The sequence below is a fragment of the Arachis hypogaea genome, chromosome 20 (genome assembly GCF_003086295.3).
Source record: "Arachis hypogaea cultivar Tifrunner chromosome 20, arahy.Tifrunner.gnm2.J5K5, whole genome shotgun sequence".
In the NCBI taxonomy this organism is placed as follows: Eukaryota; Viridiplantae; Streptophyta; class Magnoliopsida; order Fabales; family Fabaceae; genus Arachis; species Arachis hypogaea.
Window position 1 is genome coordinate 61,352,150 of NC_092055.1, and position 15,168 is coordinate 61,367,317.

Here is a 15,168-nt window from a genome sequence, read left to right on the forward strand (position 1 = left end):
GCAGCGTAGAACTGGTGTTCAACACCCTTTTGCATCATCTAAACTCGGGCAAAGTATGAACTATTATATATTGCTGGAAAGCCCTGGATGTCTACTTTCCAACGCCGTTGAGAGCGCACCATTTAAAGTTCTCTTGCTCCAGAAAATCCACTTTGAGTGCAGAGAGGTTAGAATCCAATAGCATCAGCAGTCCTTCTTCAACCTCTGAATCTGATTTTTGCTCAAGTCCCTCAATTTCAGCCAGAAAATACCTGAAATCATAGAAAAACACACAAACTCATAGTAAAGTCCAGAAATGTGAATTTAATATAAAAACTAATAAAAGCATCCCTAAAAGTAACTAGATCCTACTAAAAACATACTAAAAAACAATGCCAAAAAGCGTATAAATTATCCGCTCATCACAACACCAAACTTAAATTATTGCTTGTCCCCAAGCAACTGAAAATCAAATAGGATAAAAAGAAGAGAATATACTATAAATTTCAAACTGTCAATGAAACATAGCTCCAATCAGATGAGCGGGACTTGTAGCTTTTTGCCTCTTGAATAATTTTGACATCTCACTTTATCCATTGAGGTTCAGAATGATTGGCATCTATAGGAACTCAGAGTTCAGATAGTGTTATTGACTCTCGTAGTTCAGTATGTTGATTCTTGAACACAGCTACTTTATGAGTCTTGGCCGTGGCCCTAAGCACTTTGTTTTCCAGTATTACCACCGGATACATAAAAGCCACAGACACAAAACTGGGTGAACCTTTTCAGATTGTGACTCAGCTTTGCTAAAGTCCCTAATTAGAGGTGTCCAGGGTTTTTAAGCACACTCTTTTTTTGCTTTGGACCTTGACTTTAACCGCTCAGTCTCAAGTTTTCACTTGACACCTTTACGCCACAAGCACATGGTTAGGGACAGCTTGGTTTAGCCGCTTAGACCAGGATTTTATTCCTTTAGGCCCTCCTATCCACTGATGCTCAAAGCCTTGGGATCCTTTTTATTACCCTTGCCTTTTGGTTTTAAGGGCTATTGGCTTTTTGCTCTTGCCTTTTGGTTTTAAGAGCTTTTGGCTTTTTCTGCTTGCTTTTTCTTTTTCTAAATTTTTTTCGCCATTTTTTCTTTCTTTTCTCTCTTTTTTTTTCTGCAAGCTTTTGTATTCACTGCTTTTTCTTGCTTCAAGAATCAATTTTTATGATTTTTTAGATTATCAACTAACATGTCTCCTTGTCATCATTCTTTCAAGAGCCAACATATTTAACATTCTTAAACAACAACTTCAAAAGACATATGCACTGTTCAAGCATTCATTCAGAAAACAAAAAGTGTTGCCACCACATCAAAATAATTAAACTAGTTTCAAGGATGAATTCGAAACCATGTACTTCCTATTCTTTTGTTTTTTTAAAACATTTTTCATTCAAGAGAGGTGATGGATTCATATTCACTACTTTAAGGTATAGACAGTTAGATACTAATGATCATGTAATAAGACACAAACATAATTAAACATTTAACATAAGAAAACGAAAAATAGAAAATTTAAGAACAAGGAATGAATCCACCTTAGTGATGGTGACGTTTCCTTTTTGAGGAACCAATGATGTCCTTGAGCTCTTCTATGTCTCTTCCTTGTCTTTGTTGCTCCTACCTCATTGCTCTTTGATCTTCTCTAATTTCATGAAGGATGATGGAGTGCTCTTGATGTTCCACCCTTAGTTGCTCCCAATAATTGTGTGGAGGAAAATGTATCCCTGAGGTATCTCAGGGATCTCTTGATTTGCAGTCAAATGTTTCACCATTGAGCTATAGACCCTTGAGATGAATCTCTCCATCTCCTATGACTTGGAGATGGAAGCTTTTGTCTTCCCTTTCCTCTTTCTAGAGGTTTCTCTGGCCTTAGGTGCCATCAGTGGTTATGGAAAAACAAAAAAGCTATGCTTTTACCACACCAAACTTAGAATGTTGCTCACCCTCGAGCAAAAGAAGAAAGAATAGTAGAAGAAGAAGAAGATATGGAGGAGATGGAAGGATGTGTGTATTCGGCTATATGGGTGGGCTTGGGTGGGAAAGAGATTTTGAATTTTGAAGGTAGGTGGGGTGTATGGATGTGAGTGGTGAATGGAAAATAGAAGGGATGACTGTGAATGGAGAGAGATAGGGTGATATAGGATTATGAGGAGGGAAGGTGAGTGGAGGTATGTGGGGATCCTATAGGGTCTACAGATCCTGAGGTGATCCTGTGGGGTCCATAGATCCTGAGGTGTCAAGGATTTATATCCCTGCACCAATTAGGCATGTAAAATGCCTTTGTATGCATTTCTGGCGTTTAGACACTGAAGTGGTGCTTGTTCTGGGCGTTCAGCGCCCATATGCAGCATACTTCTGGCGTTGAACGCCAGCTTCATGCTTGTTTCTGGCGTTTAGCGCCAGCTCCATGCTCTGTTCTGGCGTTGAACGCCAGGCAGATGCTCCTTACTGGCGTTTAAGTGCCAGTGAGTCCTTCCTCTAGGGTGTGATTTTTCTTCTGCTATTTTTGATTCTGTTTTTAATTTTTTGATTTATTTTGTGACACCACATGATCATGAACCTAATAAAACATAAAAGAATAATAAAATAAAAATAAAATTAGATAAATAAAAATTGGGTTGCCTCCCAACAAGCGCTTCCTTAATGTCAATAGCTTGACAGTGGGCTCTCATGGAGCCACACAAGTGATCAGGTCAATGTTGTAGACTCCCAACACCAAACTTAGATTTTGGCTAAGGCCTCCCAACACCAAACTTAAAGTTTGATTGTGGGGGCTTTATTTGACACTGTACTGAGAGAAGCTTATCGTGCCTCTTTTCCATGTTTACAGGATGATAACCTTGTGCTAACTAATTCACCTCTGTTAACATCTATCACAGCTCCTGTTGTGGCTAGGAAGGGTCTTCCAAGGATGATGCATTCATCCTCATCCTTCCCAGTATCTAGGATTATGAAATCAGCAGGGATGTAAAGGCCTACAACCTTTACTAGCATGTCCTCTACTTGTCCATAAGCCTCTTTTCTTGAATTGTCTGCCATCTCTAATGAGATTCTAGCAGCTTGTACCTCAAAGATTCCAAGTTTCTCCATTACAGAAAGTGGCATGAGGTTTATTCCTGACCCAAGGTCACATAGAGCCTTCTCAAAGGTCATGGTGCCTATGGTACAAGGTATTAGGAACTTTCCAGAATCCTGTTTCTTCTGAGGCAATCTCAGTTGATCCAATGCATTTAGTTCATTGGTGAACGGGGGAGGTTCATCTCCCCAAGTCTCATTACCAAATAAATTGGCATTCAGCTTCATGATTGCACCAAGGAACTTGGCAACTTGCTCTTTAGTAACATTCCCATTCTCTTCAGAAGAAGAATCCTCATCAGAGCTTATGAAGGGCATAAGGAGGTTCAATGGAATCTCTATGGTCTCTAGATGAGCCTCAGATTCCTTTGGTTCCTCAAAGGGAAACTCCTTGTTGATCACTGGACGTCCCAGGAGGTCTTCCTCCTTAAGATTCACGTCCTCCCCTTCCTCCTTGGTTTCGGCCATGATTGTTATATCTATGGTCTTGCACTCTCTCTTTGGATTTTCTTCTGTATTACTTGGGAGAGTACTAGGAGGAGTTTCAGTGATCTTCTTACTCAGCTGGCCCACTTGTGCCTCCAAATTTCTAATGGAGGACCTTGTTTCATTCATAAAACTCAGAGTGGCCTTAGATAGATCAGAGACTAAATTTGCTAAGCTAGATGGATTCTGCTCAGAATTCTCTGTCTGTTGCTGAGTGGATGATGGAAAAGGTTTACTATTGTTAAACCTGTTTCTTCCACCATTATTAAAGCCTTGTTGAGGCTTTTGTTGATCCTTCCATGAGAAATTTGGGTGATTTCTCCATGAGGGGTTATAGGTGTTCCCATAGGGTTCACCCATGTAATTTACCTCTGCTATTGTAGGGTTCTTAGGATCATAAGCTTCTTCCTCAGAAGATGCCTCTTGAGTACTGTTGGATGCAGCTTGCATTCCATTCAGAATCTGAGAAATCATATTGACTTGCTGAGTCAATATTTTATTCTGAGCCAATATGGCATTCAGAGTATCAATTTCAAGAACTCCCTTCCTTATAGGCGTCCCATTATTCACAGGATTCCTTTCAGAAGTATACATGAACTGGTTATTCGCAACCATGTCAATGAGTTCTTGAGCTTCTGCAGGCATTTTCTTTAGGTGAATAGATCCACCTACAGAAGTATCCAATGACATCTTAGCTAATTCAGACAGACCATCATAGAATATATCCAGAATGGTCCATTCTGAAAGCATGTCAGAAGGACACTTTTTGGTCAGTTACTTGTATCTCTCCCAAGCTTCATAGAGGGATTCACCTTCCTTCTGTCTAAAGGTTTGAACATCCATTCTAAGCTTACTAGGCTTTTGAGGAGGAAAGAACTTGGCTAAGAAAGCCGTTACCAGCTTATCCCAAGAGTTCAGGCTATCTTTAGGTTGAGAATCCAACCATATTCTAGCTCTGTCTCTCACAGCAAAAGAGAAAAGCATGAGCCTGTAGACTTCAGGATCTACTCCATTAGTCTTAACAGTATCACATATCTGCAAGAGTTCAGTTAAGAACTGAAAAGGATCTTCAGATGGAAGTCCATGAAACTTGCAGTTTTGTTGCATCAGAGAAACTAATTGAGGCTTAAGCTCAAAATTGTTTGCTCCAATGGTAGGGATGGAGATGCTTCTTCCATGTGAATTGGAATTTGGTGCAGTAAAGTCACCAAGCATCCTCCTTGCATTATTATTATTTTCAGCTACCATATCCTCTTCTTGTTCAAAAATTCCTGTAAGGTTGTCTCTGGATTGTTGTATTTTAGCTTTTCTTAGTTTCCTTTTTAGAGTCCTTTCAGGTTCAGGATCTGCTTCAATAAGAATATTCTTGTCCTTGCTCCTGCTCATATGAAAAAGAAGGGAACAAAAAATAATAATAGGGATCTTTTTTACAACAGTATAGAGGTTCCCTTGTTGTTAGTAGAAGAAGAAAGGGAATAAGAGTGAAGAAGAATGGATAATCCAAACACAAGGGTGAGGATAGGAGCAGTGATTTGAGATGAAGAGAAGTGTTAGTAAATGAATAAATAAATAGAAGGAGATGAGAGAGAGGGAATTTCGAAAAATAAATTTTGAAAAAGAGTTAATGATTTTCGAAAATTAAGATAAAATTAAAATTAAAATTAAAAATTGAAACAATTAATTAATTAAAAAGAATTTTTGAAAAAAGAAGGAGGTATTTTCGAAAATTAGAGAGGGATAGTTAGTTAGGTAGTTTTGAAAGAGATAAGAAACAAACAAAAAGTTAATTAGTTAGTTAAACAAATTTTGAAAATCAATTTTTAAAAGATAAGAAGATAAGAAGTTAAAAAAGATATTTGAAAAAGATATAATATGAAAAGGTATGATTAAAAAGATATGATTTTGAAAAAGATAAGATAAAAAGATATTTTTGAAAAGATATGATTAAAATTAGTTTTGAAAAAGATTTTATTTTTAAAATCACAATTAATGACTTGATTCACAAGAAATCACAAGATATGATTCTAGAACTTAAAGTTTGAATCTTTCTTAACAAGTAACAAACTTGAAATTTTTTGAATCAAAACATTAATTGTTGATGATATTTTCGAAAATATGATATAAGATTAAGAAAAAGATTTTTTGAAAAATATTTTTAAAATTTTTGAAAATAAATAAGAAAAATGAAAAAGATATGATTTTTGAAAAAGATTTTGAAAAAGATAAGATTTTTAAATTGAAAATTTTATTTGACTCATAAGAAACAACTAAATTTTAAAAAGTTTTGAAAAAGTCAACTTAAATTTTCGAAAATTTATGAGTGAAAAAGGGAAAGATATCTTTTTTATTTTTGAATTTTTAATGATGAAAGAGAAAAACATAAAAAAGACTCAATGCATGAAAATTTTGGATCAAAACATGTGATGCATGCAAGAACACTATGAATGTCAAGATGAACACCAAGAACACTTTAAATGTCAAGATGAACACCAAGAACTTATTTTTGAAAATTTTTAATGCAAAGAAAACATGTAAGACACCAAACTTAGAAATCTTTAATGCTTAGACACTATGAATGCAAAGATGCACATGAAAAACAACAAATGACACAAAATAAGAAAATATCAAGATCAAACAAGAAGACTTACCAAGAACAACTTGAAGATCATGAAGAACACTATGAATGCATGAATTTTTGAAAAATGCATAAATTTTTAGAAAAAATGCAATTGACACCAAACTTAAAAATTGACTCAAGACTCAAACAAGAAACAAAAAATATTTTTGATTTTTTGATTTTATTAATTTTTTTGGATTTTTGTATATTTTTATTTTTTTGAAAACATATAGGGAAAAGGAAGCAATGAATTCATAGTCCTCAATCAAGATTCCAGGAATCATACCAGGTTAGTCTAAAGCTTGATGGCCAGCCAAACTTCAGCATACCATTTTGAAACTTTAGAATTCATTCTTAAAAATTTTAAAATAATTTTCGAAAACAAAGGGAAAAATTTTTTTGAAATATTTTTGAAAATTTTTTTTTTTGAAAATAAAACAAAAAAAAATTACCTAATCTGAGCAACAAGATGAACCGTCAGTTGTCCAAACTCGAACAATCCCCGGCAACGGCGCCAAAAACTTGGTGCACGAAATTGTGATCCCTGGTAATGGCTCCAAAAACTTGGTGCTCTAATCTTAACTCATAACTTGTCACAACTTCGATACAACTAACCAGCAAGTGCACTGGGTCGTCCAAGTAATAAAACCTTACGTGAGTAAGGGTCGATCCCACGGAGATTGTTGGTATGAAGCAAGCTATGGTCATCTTGTAAATCTCAGTCAGGCGGATATCAAATGGTTATGGAGTTTTCGAATAATAATAATAAATAAACAGAAAATAAAGATAGAAATACTTATGTAAATCATTGGTGAGAATTTCAGATAAGCGTATAGAGATGCTTTCGTTCCTCTGAACCTCTGCTTTCCTGCTGTCTTCATCCAATCCTTCCTACTCCTTTCCATGGCAAGCTTTATATAGGGCATCACCGTTGTCAATGGCTACATCCCATCCTCTCTGTGAAAAAGGTCCAAATGCTCTGTCACGGCACAGCTAATCATTTGGAGGTTCTTGATCATACTGGAATAGGATTCACCCTCCTTTTGCGTCTGTCACTACGCCCGGCACTCGCGAGTTTGAAGTTCGTCACAGCCATCCCTTCCCAGATCCTACTCGGAATACCACAGACAAGGTTTAGACTTTCCGGATCTCAGGAATGGCCATCCATGGGTTCTAACTTATACCACGAAGATTCTAATATCTCGGACTCGGTCCTCTGTATTAGATATCTAAGAGATACTCATTCTAGCTTGTTTGCATGTAGAACAGAAGGGTTTGTCAGGCACGCGTTCATAAGTGAGAATGATGATGAGCGTCACATAATCATCACATTCATCAAGTTCTTGGGTGCGAATGGATATCTTAGAAGCGGAATAAGTTGAATTGAATAGAAAACAGTAGTACTTTGCATTAAATCATGAGGAACAGCAGAGCTCCACACCTTAATCTATGGAGTGCAGAAACTCTACCGTTGAAAATACATAAGTGATGAAGGTCCAGGCATGGCCGAATGGCCAGCCCCCATGATCTAAGAACTAGACGTCCCAAGATGTCTAATACAATAGTAAAAAGTCCTATTTATACTAAACTAGTTACTAGGGTTTACAGAAGTAAGTAATTGATGCATAAATCAACTTCCGGGGCCCACTTGGTGTGTGCTTGGGCTGAGCTTGAAGTTTACACGTGCAGAGGCTTCTTTTGGAGTTGAACGCCAAGTTGTAACGTGTTTTTGGCATTCAACTCTGGTTCGTGACGTGTTTCTGGCGTTTAACTCCAGACTGCAGCGTAGAACTGGTGTTCAACACCCTTTTGCATTATCTAAACTCAGGCAAAGTATGAACTATTATATATTGCTGGAAAGCCCTGGATGTCTACTTTCCAACGCCGTTGAGAGCGCACGATTTAAAGTTCTGTAGCTCCAGAAAATCCACTTTGAGTGCAGAGAGGTTAGAATCCAATAGCATCAGCAGTCCTTCTTCAACCTCTGAATCTGATTTTTGCTCAAGTCCCTCAATTTCAGCCAGAAAATACCTGAAATCATAGAAAAACACACAAGCTCATAGTAAAGTCCAGAAATGTGAATTTAACATAAAAACTAATAAAAGCATCCCTAAAAGTAACTAGATCCTACTAAAAACATACTAAAAAATAATGCCAAAAAGCGTATAAATTATCCGCTCATCACCTAACCTAGGAAAAATCCTAAATCCTAAAACCTAAGAGAGAGGAGAGAGCCTCTCTCTCTAGAAACTACATCTAAAACCTAAAATTATGTGAATGTATATTCCCCCAATGAATGGATGCATTCTCCCACTTTATAGCCTCTAATATGTGTTTTCTGGGCCATTATCTAGGTCAAAAATAGCCCGGAAATTGCCCCCAGTAATTTCTGATACGTCCAACCCGCGGCACTGTCACGCGTATGCGTCGTTCACACGTACATGTGGATTGAATTTTCTCTAGGTCACGCATGCGCGTGATCCACGCGTGCACATAGCCTATCTTCGGGGCAACTATGGCAAATTATATATTTTTGCGAAGCCCCAGATGTTAGCTTTCCAACGCAACTAGAACCACCTCTTTTGGACCTCTGTAGCTCAGGTTATGATCGATTTAGTACCAAGAGGTCAGGCTGGACAGCTTTAGCAGTTCCTTTAGTTTCTTGTATTCCTTCCAGTTTTGCATGCTTTCTTTCCATCCTCTAAGCCATTCCTGCCCTATAAACCTTGAAATCATTTAACACACATATCACGTCATTAAATGGTAATAAGAGAGGATTAATATTAGCAAATATAAGGCCAAAGAAGCATGTTTTCAATCATAGCACAAAATCAGGAAGAAAAATGTAAAACATGCGAATTGTATGAATAAGTGTGAGAATAATAGATAAAATCCACTAGATTAAGCACAGGATAAATCATAAAATAGTGGTTTATCAGCCCTAGTAAGCCCAGGACAATTCCCGAAGGAATAACAACAACAATCATCAAAGGATGTCCTGGAACTCGTGTTAAGCTGGATTGGGACTTTGCTATAGTTGTGGAGGAGCTGGACACATGTCTTGGAACTGTCCTGAGAAGGCCAACCGGAATACTGCCGAGGGCCAACAACAAGGTTGTGTATTCACTATGATAACGGAGGATACCGCTCGATCCGACAGCTTGGGAAGAGGTAAGTGAATGATTGGTAACAACGTGCTAAAATTATGCTTAAGTTGATATTTGATTTTGGATATCATAGATAGAAATCTAGTGAATGTCGGTCATGCTAAGTTGTGGTATAGTACTTGATGAAATAAGTGATAGGATTAGTACTAGACGAGAAATCAGAGTCATACAACGGAAGTTTTTGGAAGCATTAAAATAAAATAGTTGCAAATGGAAGCTGTGGAGAATGATTCGAAATACTTTAGGTTTGGATACCTGACAGGCTTAGTGAGCTAATGCCAATAGTGATTCGCAAGTAGTTAAGTTTAATTGTGACTATGTGGTTCGATTAATTCTAAAGTGGTTGCATAAGTAACTAGAGGTGGAATTGGATTCGTGCCTAAATTTTGATGGACAAATTATTGGACTATGGATGATGGAGTTGGAAGTTAGTAAATTGAAACATTGAGGCTGTATTGAGGTTAATTTAAGGGAAACCGTGAAGGGCGGTTGACGGACGGAAAATTGCCGATTAAGAATTTATAATGGAAATAACATTGCAAGTACAGTTCTTAACCGACGAAAATTCCACTTATCAATTTAAAAAAGAGTTGTCACACTTTAAGAATAAAATTTTGGGAGTAGAATTCCCAGGTCGTCTCCCAACGAGTTAACAAGAGAGTGTAATTTATTGGTCAGGAATTTTCTGAGAAATTTTAGAGTTGGAGAACAGTAAAATAAATGATTATCAATTAAAGCGATAAAAATTAACAAGAAGTTTTATATATTTGAAATAAAAAGCCTTGACTAGGAGAAGATTAATCGAAAGTTCTATCCTTGTTGAATTTTTTCAAGTATAATAGTAAGAGGTTGTTGCTTCTAGTTGGGAGTCTACTCCATTGACATGGATGCCATTTTCGCAAACATGTAAAAGGAGTAGAAAGGAGACATGGTAATTAAAATTAATTTAGTTAAAGCAATTTTTGAAATAATAGATTAAGGGAAGATGATATTCGAACCAATAATAAAATTAAATGTAAAAATAACTCTTCCATTAATAATTTCCAAAATCAAAGATATCCATATGTAACTCTGAACAAACTAAATGGAAAACAAAAGAGTAAAGAAATAAGAAAGCAAACTATAATGATAGAGACATCAAACGGAGGTAGTAACTCTCACAAGATCCAATCCAAAACCATAAAACTAAAAATCTAAGAATATGAAAAACCCTAGAAGAAGTAGTATTTTTTCTCTAAGATACAAAAACTAAACTAAAACTAAGTGAATGTGAATGTGTTTTGAGTCTCTCCTTTTTCCCTGATCTAGTCTGTGTTTCTGGGCCAAAAACTGGGTCCAAACTCAGCCCAAAATCTCCCCCAGCAGCTTCTGTAGTTGTAGTACGTTATGCATGTCACGCGTACGCGTCAGTCATGCGTACGTGTCGATGGATCTTTTGCACATGTCACGCGTACGCGTCAGTCACGCGTACCCGTCGATGTACGACTTCGCTTGTCACGTGTATGCGTCACTGTGAAAAGCTCCAAGTCACGCGCACACGTGAGCCATGTGTGCGCGTCGATCCTCGCTGGTAAGCTCCTTAGTTTCTTGTGTTCCTTCCATTTTTGCAAGCTTTCTTTCCATCCTCCAAGCCGTTCCTGCCCTATAAAGCTTGAAAAAACTTAACACACAGATCACAGCATCGAATGGTATAAAGTGAAATTAAAAATTGACAATTTAAAGGCTTAGGAAGCAAGTTTTCAATCATAGTGCGAAATTAGGAAGGCAAATGTAAAACATGCGAATTACATGAATATGTGCGCAATGAACTGATAAAAACCACTCAATTTAGCACAAGATAAACCATAAAATAGTGGTTTATCAATCTCCCCACACTTAAACATTAGCATGTCCTCATGCTAAGCTCAAGGAAACCAAAAGAATGAATGGGAAAAAATAAGACTCATGCAATGCAATGCAACCTATGTATATGAATGCAACTATATGCTAAGATGTTTCTACCTACTTGGTTAAAAATGAACAAGTTTTGCAAGACAAACAAAAATTAGATTCCATTAATTTAAATCACACAATAAGAGGCAGGTAAACTTGTAAGAAAATAGCTCATGAAAGCCGGGAACACAGAGTCAAGCATTGACCCCTTACTAGAAATGTATATGTACTCTAATCGCTCAGGTGTCTTGGGTTAATCCACTCTAATCTCCTCTAGTCATGCTTTCTAAAACTTTGTTCTTCATCTAACCAATCAATAAATATCTAGTGTATAAATGCAATCATTATGAGGTCTTTTCAAGGTTGTAATGGGGCTAAGGTAAGGGTGAGGATATATGTATGGCCAAGTGAGGTATAATTTGAATCTTTGACTAACCTAAGTCCTCATTTACACACACACACACTCTATGTAATTCTAGAATCATGCCTAGCTACCCATAATCTCACTTTTGTATATTTCACATACTCATGTATCAAATTTTCTTTAATTTCACCACATATGCATTAATGTTTTTCTTGGACTTAACATTGGGGTAATTTTGTCCCCTATTCATTTATTTCTTCTTTTTTTTTAATAATTATATATATTTATATGAAAGCATAGTAAATCGATGCATATGGTTATCATAATTTCATAATTTCACATGAGTAGCACCAAAATTCTCAATATTTGTCAATAATATTAAAACACATTTTCATTAACCCAAGTTCCTATAATTTCCCACACTTAGTTGACACACAATCCCTATCTTAAGTTAACCAAAGATTCAAATGGGATAATTAATTATTTTTCCGCTTAAGGCTAGTGATATGGTAGAGTAAAGAACAAATGGGGTTAAAAAGGCTCAAAGTGGCAAATAAAGGTAAATGGAATGGTAGGCTATTTGGGATAACTGAGCTAATATCAAATGATGGCCTCAATAACATGTATGCATGAATATACACTAAATAATGCAATCTATCCTATCTAACAAAAGGAAAATAACATATTAGTGTTAAGAGAGAGAGAGAGATTATCTTCGGAAGTCAGGTACTGACCTCCCCACACTTAAGGCTTGGCATGGTCCTCCGTGCCATCAGTAAGGAACAAGGTGGGGCTGGTAGCATCACCTCCACTGTCGGGCTCGTCATGGCTCTCCGTGCTGGTAGGTAAAGTGGAGTCTAGGGTATCCTTTTCTTCTGGAGGTGGGTGAGTACTAACAATAAGCTCCTTCAGGTAGGTGTATCAGCGCTTGTTGTGGTGCTCCATTTGCTCCATCTGCCGGTCTTGCCAGTCTAACCTCTGCAGGATCTGAAGGAACATTTGAGTAGTGGATGGTGTAGGAGGTGTAAGTGATAGTGGAGCGGAATTGGAATGAGTGTCTGAAGATGGGCCTGGATGCCGGCTCGCAGAAGGTACTAGGGGTCTGATGTACTTCCCATTTGGGACATACTGATCAACCCTTGGGATCATGGCCTTGGTATCCCCAGCCCTATAGGAGACTCCCGCCGCAGAGACTAGATCCAAAACCAATGCGGGAAAGGGTAGGTTGCCCGCAATCTATACGTGTCCCATGGCCTATCGGATGTGTCTTGGTAAGTTGAGAGGTTGCTCTGTGAGAATGCACCAGATGAGCACAGCCATGTCCGCAATGAAGGTGGACTCGTGAGTGCTCGGAAAGACATAGTGGGACATAATCTGTGCCCACACACAAGCCTCCAAGGTAAGTGTTGGAGCTGAGATGCTCTTAGGTCGAGTGTAATGTTGTCCATAGATCCATTTGCTGCCAGGTTGTCCTATGACTCCAAGGACGCTATGCCAGTCAAACTGGAAGTTGGAGTAGAATTCAACTACCCATGATAGATTGGCCTCCAGTGGCTGTCTCCTCAGGAATCTCCACTGTCTCCTTTCAATGCAGGGCTCTACAAAATCAACAAAGTGTGTAGGAAGAATGAGTAGGTTCTCATTATTGTAGTTTCTCTAAGCCAGGATGGGGAACATCTGCTCACAGTAACGGTTAGTGAACCGTGCAGAGTCCCTAGAAGGAAACGCCTTTTCCGCCTCATCAACTTTGATTGTCCGCTTCACCTGCTTCGTGGGTGTCTTAACGCTTGTAGTGGGTTGTGCCTTAGCCACGGTTCTTTTAGTGCCTTTCCTTGCCGGTGTCTTGTCAATAGCCTTCTCTTTTCCTTTTTTGGTACCCATCCTAAGGAAGAAAGAAAGAGAAAGAATGTTAAATATAGATAGCTAAAAACCGGAAGGAAGAAATTCCAAGTGATAATAAATGCCAAGGAAAAGATAATAGCTTAAATACATGGTAGCTACAACATGTAGGTAAGACATCAATTAAGATCTTGAAGGCAATTCATAACAATTAGATGCAAGAGGGTTTATAGCATGCAAGTAAGAGGCATGAGAAGCATAGCTCAAGCATCAATATCAACAATAGGTATCACATGGAGGAAAATAATGAGCACTTGAATGTTGACAATTAATGACTAATATACTTAACTTACATGGAATTCAAAGGTTGTGAAAAAGAGGCATTAAAGTAGTAAGAATAGAATAGAAAAGAGATCAAAATGCGATGTTGGTTTTTTCACAAACACTTGGTGTTCAATATAAAATTAAGTATTAACGCAATTAATGCATGCAAATAGGAGACCCCAAAATAGAATGTCAATTGTTAAATTACTCCTCATAATATCCACAAGCTCAAATATAATAAAATAGTACCCAAATAAAGCTCCAACACCAACATAAAAATTCAAGATAAAAGAATGAAAAAGCAGTTATAAATAACTAAGCTAATTAAAAATAAATAAAATAAACAAATGCAATAAATAAAAGAAAAAAGTGAAAATAGGATGTTGAGTGGAAGTAAGAATGAGAGAAGAGGAGTAAAAATAGGAGAGGAAGAGAAAAGGAAATTGTAGTTGCTGGAGTTAGTGATCTCCGGTGGTGGTCCGCCGGTGGTGGGGGGAGAAGGGAAGAAGAGAGAAGTAAGAAGTAACAAGTAAGAAGTGAGAAAGAATGAAGAAGAAAGAAGGAAGAAGAAAGGAAGAAGAATTAGGATTTGAAAAAAAAGGAAAGAAGGATGAAAGAGAAGTAAATGATGCGGCGTACGGAGTAAATGATGCGGCGCAGTCGACGCGCACGTGTACTACACGCGTACGCGTGGGTTGCGAAAAATGGGGGTGACGCGTAAGCATCGGTCATGTGTGCGCGTGACCTTGGTTGTGCTAATCACGTGAGTCCAGCTTCACACACGCACAACTCCCTGTTCGATATGCACTGGGGCCAAAATTGCATGCGACGTGTGCTCGTCAGGCACGCGTGCACGTGGATGGCCAAAAATTAAACAGACGCGTACGCGTCAGAGACGCTTACGCGTGGGTGAATTTGCGCCTCCATCACACTTCCCGCGTCAGACCAGCACAACTCTCTGTCAAACCACATATTTACGCTGATTTCCAGGTCCACACGTGCGCGTTCTAGACGCTTATGCGTGGGTTGCCAAAACTGCAAGTGACGTGCACGCATGAGGTATGCGTACGCGTGGGCTTGCTTGTGCGCAAGGCATGCTTTCTGCACAGCTTCCACGTAACTCTCTGTTCAATCCTAAGGTGTTGCGCATTCACGCCTGACGCGTACACGTCATTGATGCTTGCGCGTCGAATGCTTTTTTTTATTTTAAATATGAACATAGAAGTAATTATGCAGAACTTAACACTGATAAAAATAAAATAGAACTAAGAATAAAAATGGAAGATCGTACCATGGTGGGTTGTCTCCCAACTAGCACTTTTCTTTAATGTCCTTAAGT

The 15,168-nt window shown here is 37.9% G+C and overlaps 1 non-coding gene across 1 annotated transcript; it reads left to right on the top strand.

Annotated features, from left to right (window-relative positions):
• Positions 1–4,330: 4,330 nt before the first annotated feature.
• LOC112788527 (small nucleolar RNA R71) lies at positions 4,331–4,438 on the top strand. Its single transcript, XR_003195886.1, has one exon. It is a non-coding gene; the product is annotated as a small nucleolar RNA R71 (small nucleolar RNA).
• The last annotated feature ends 10,730 nt before the right edge of the window (positions 4,439–15,168 follow it).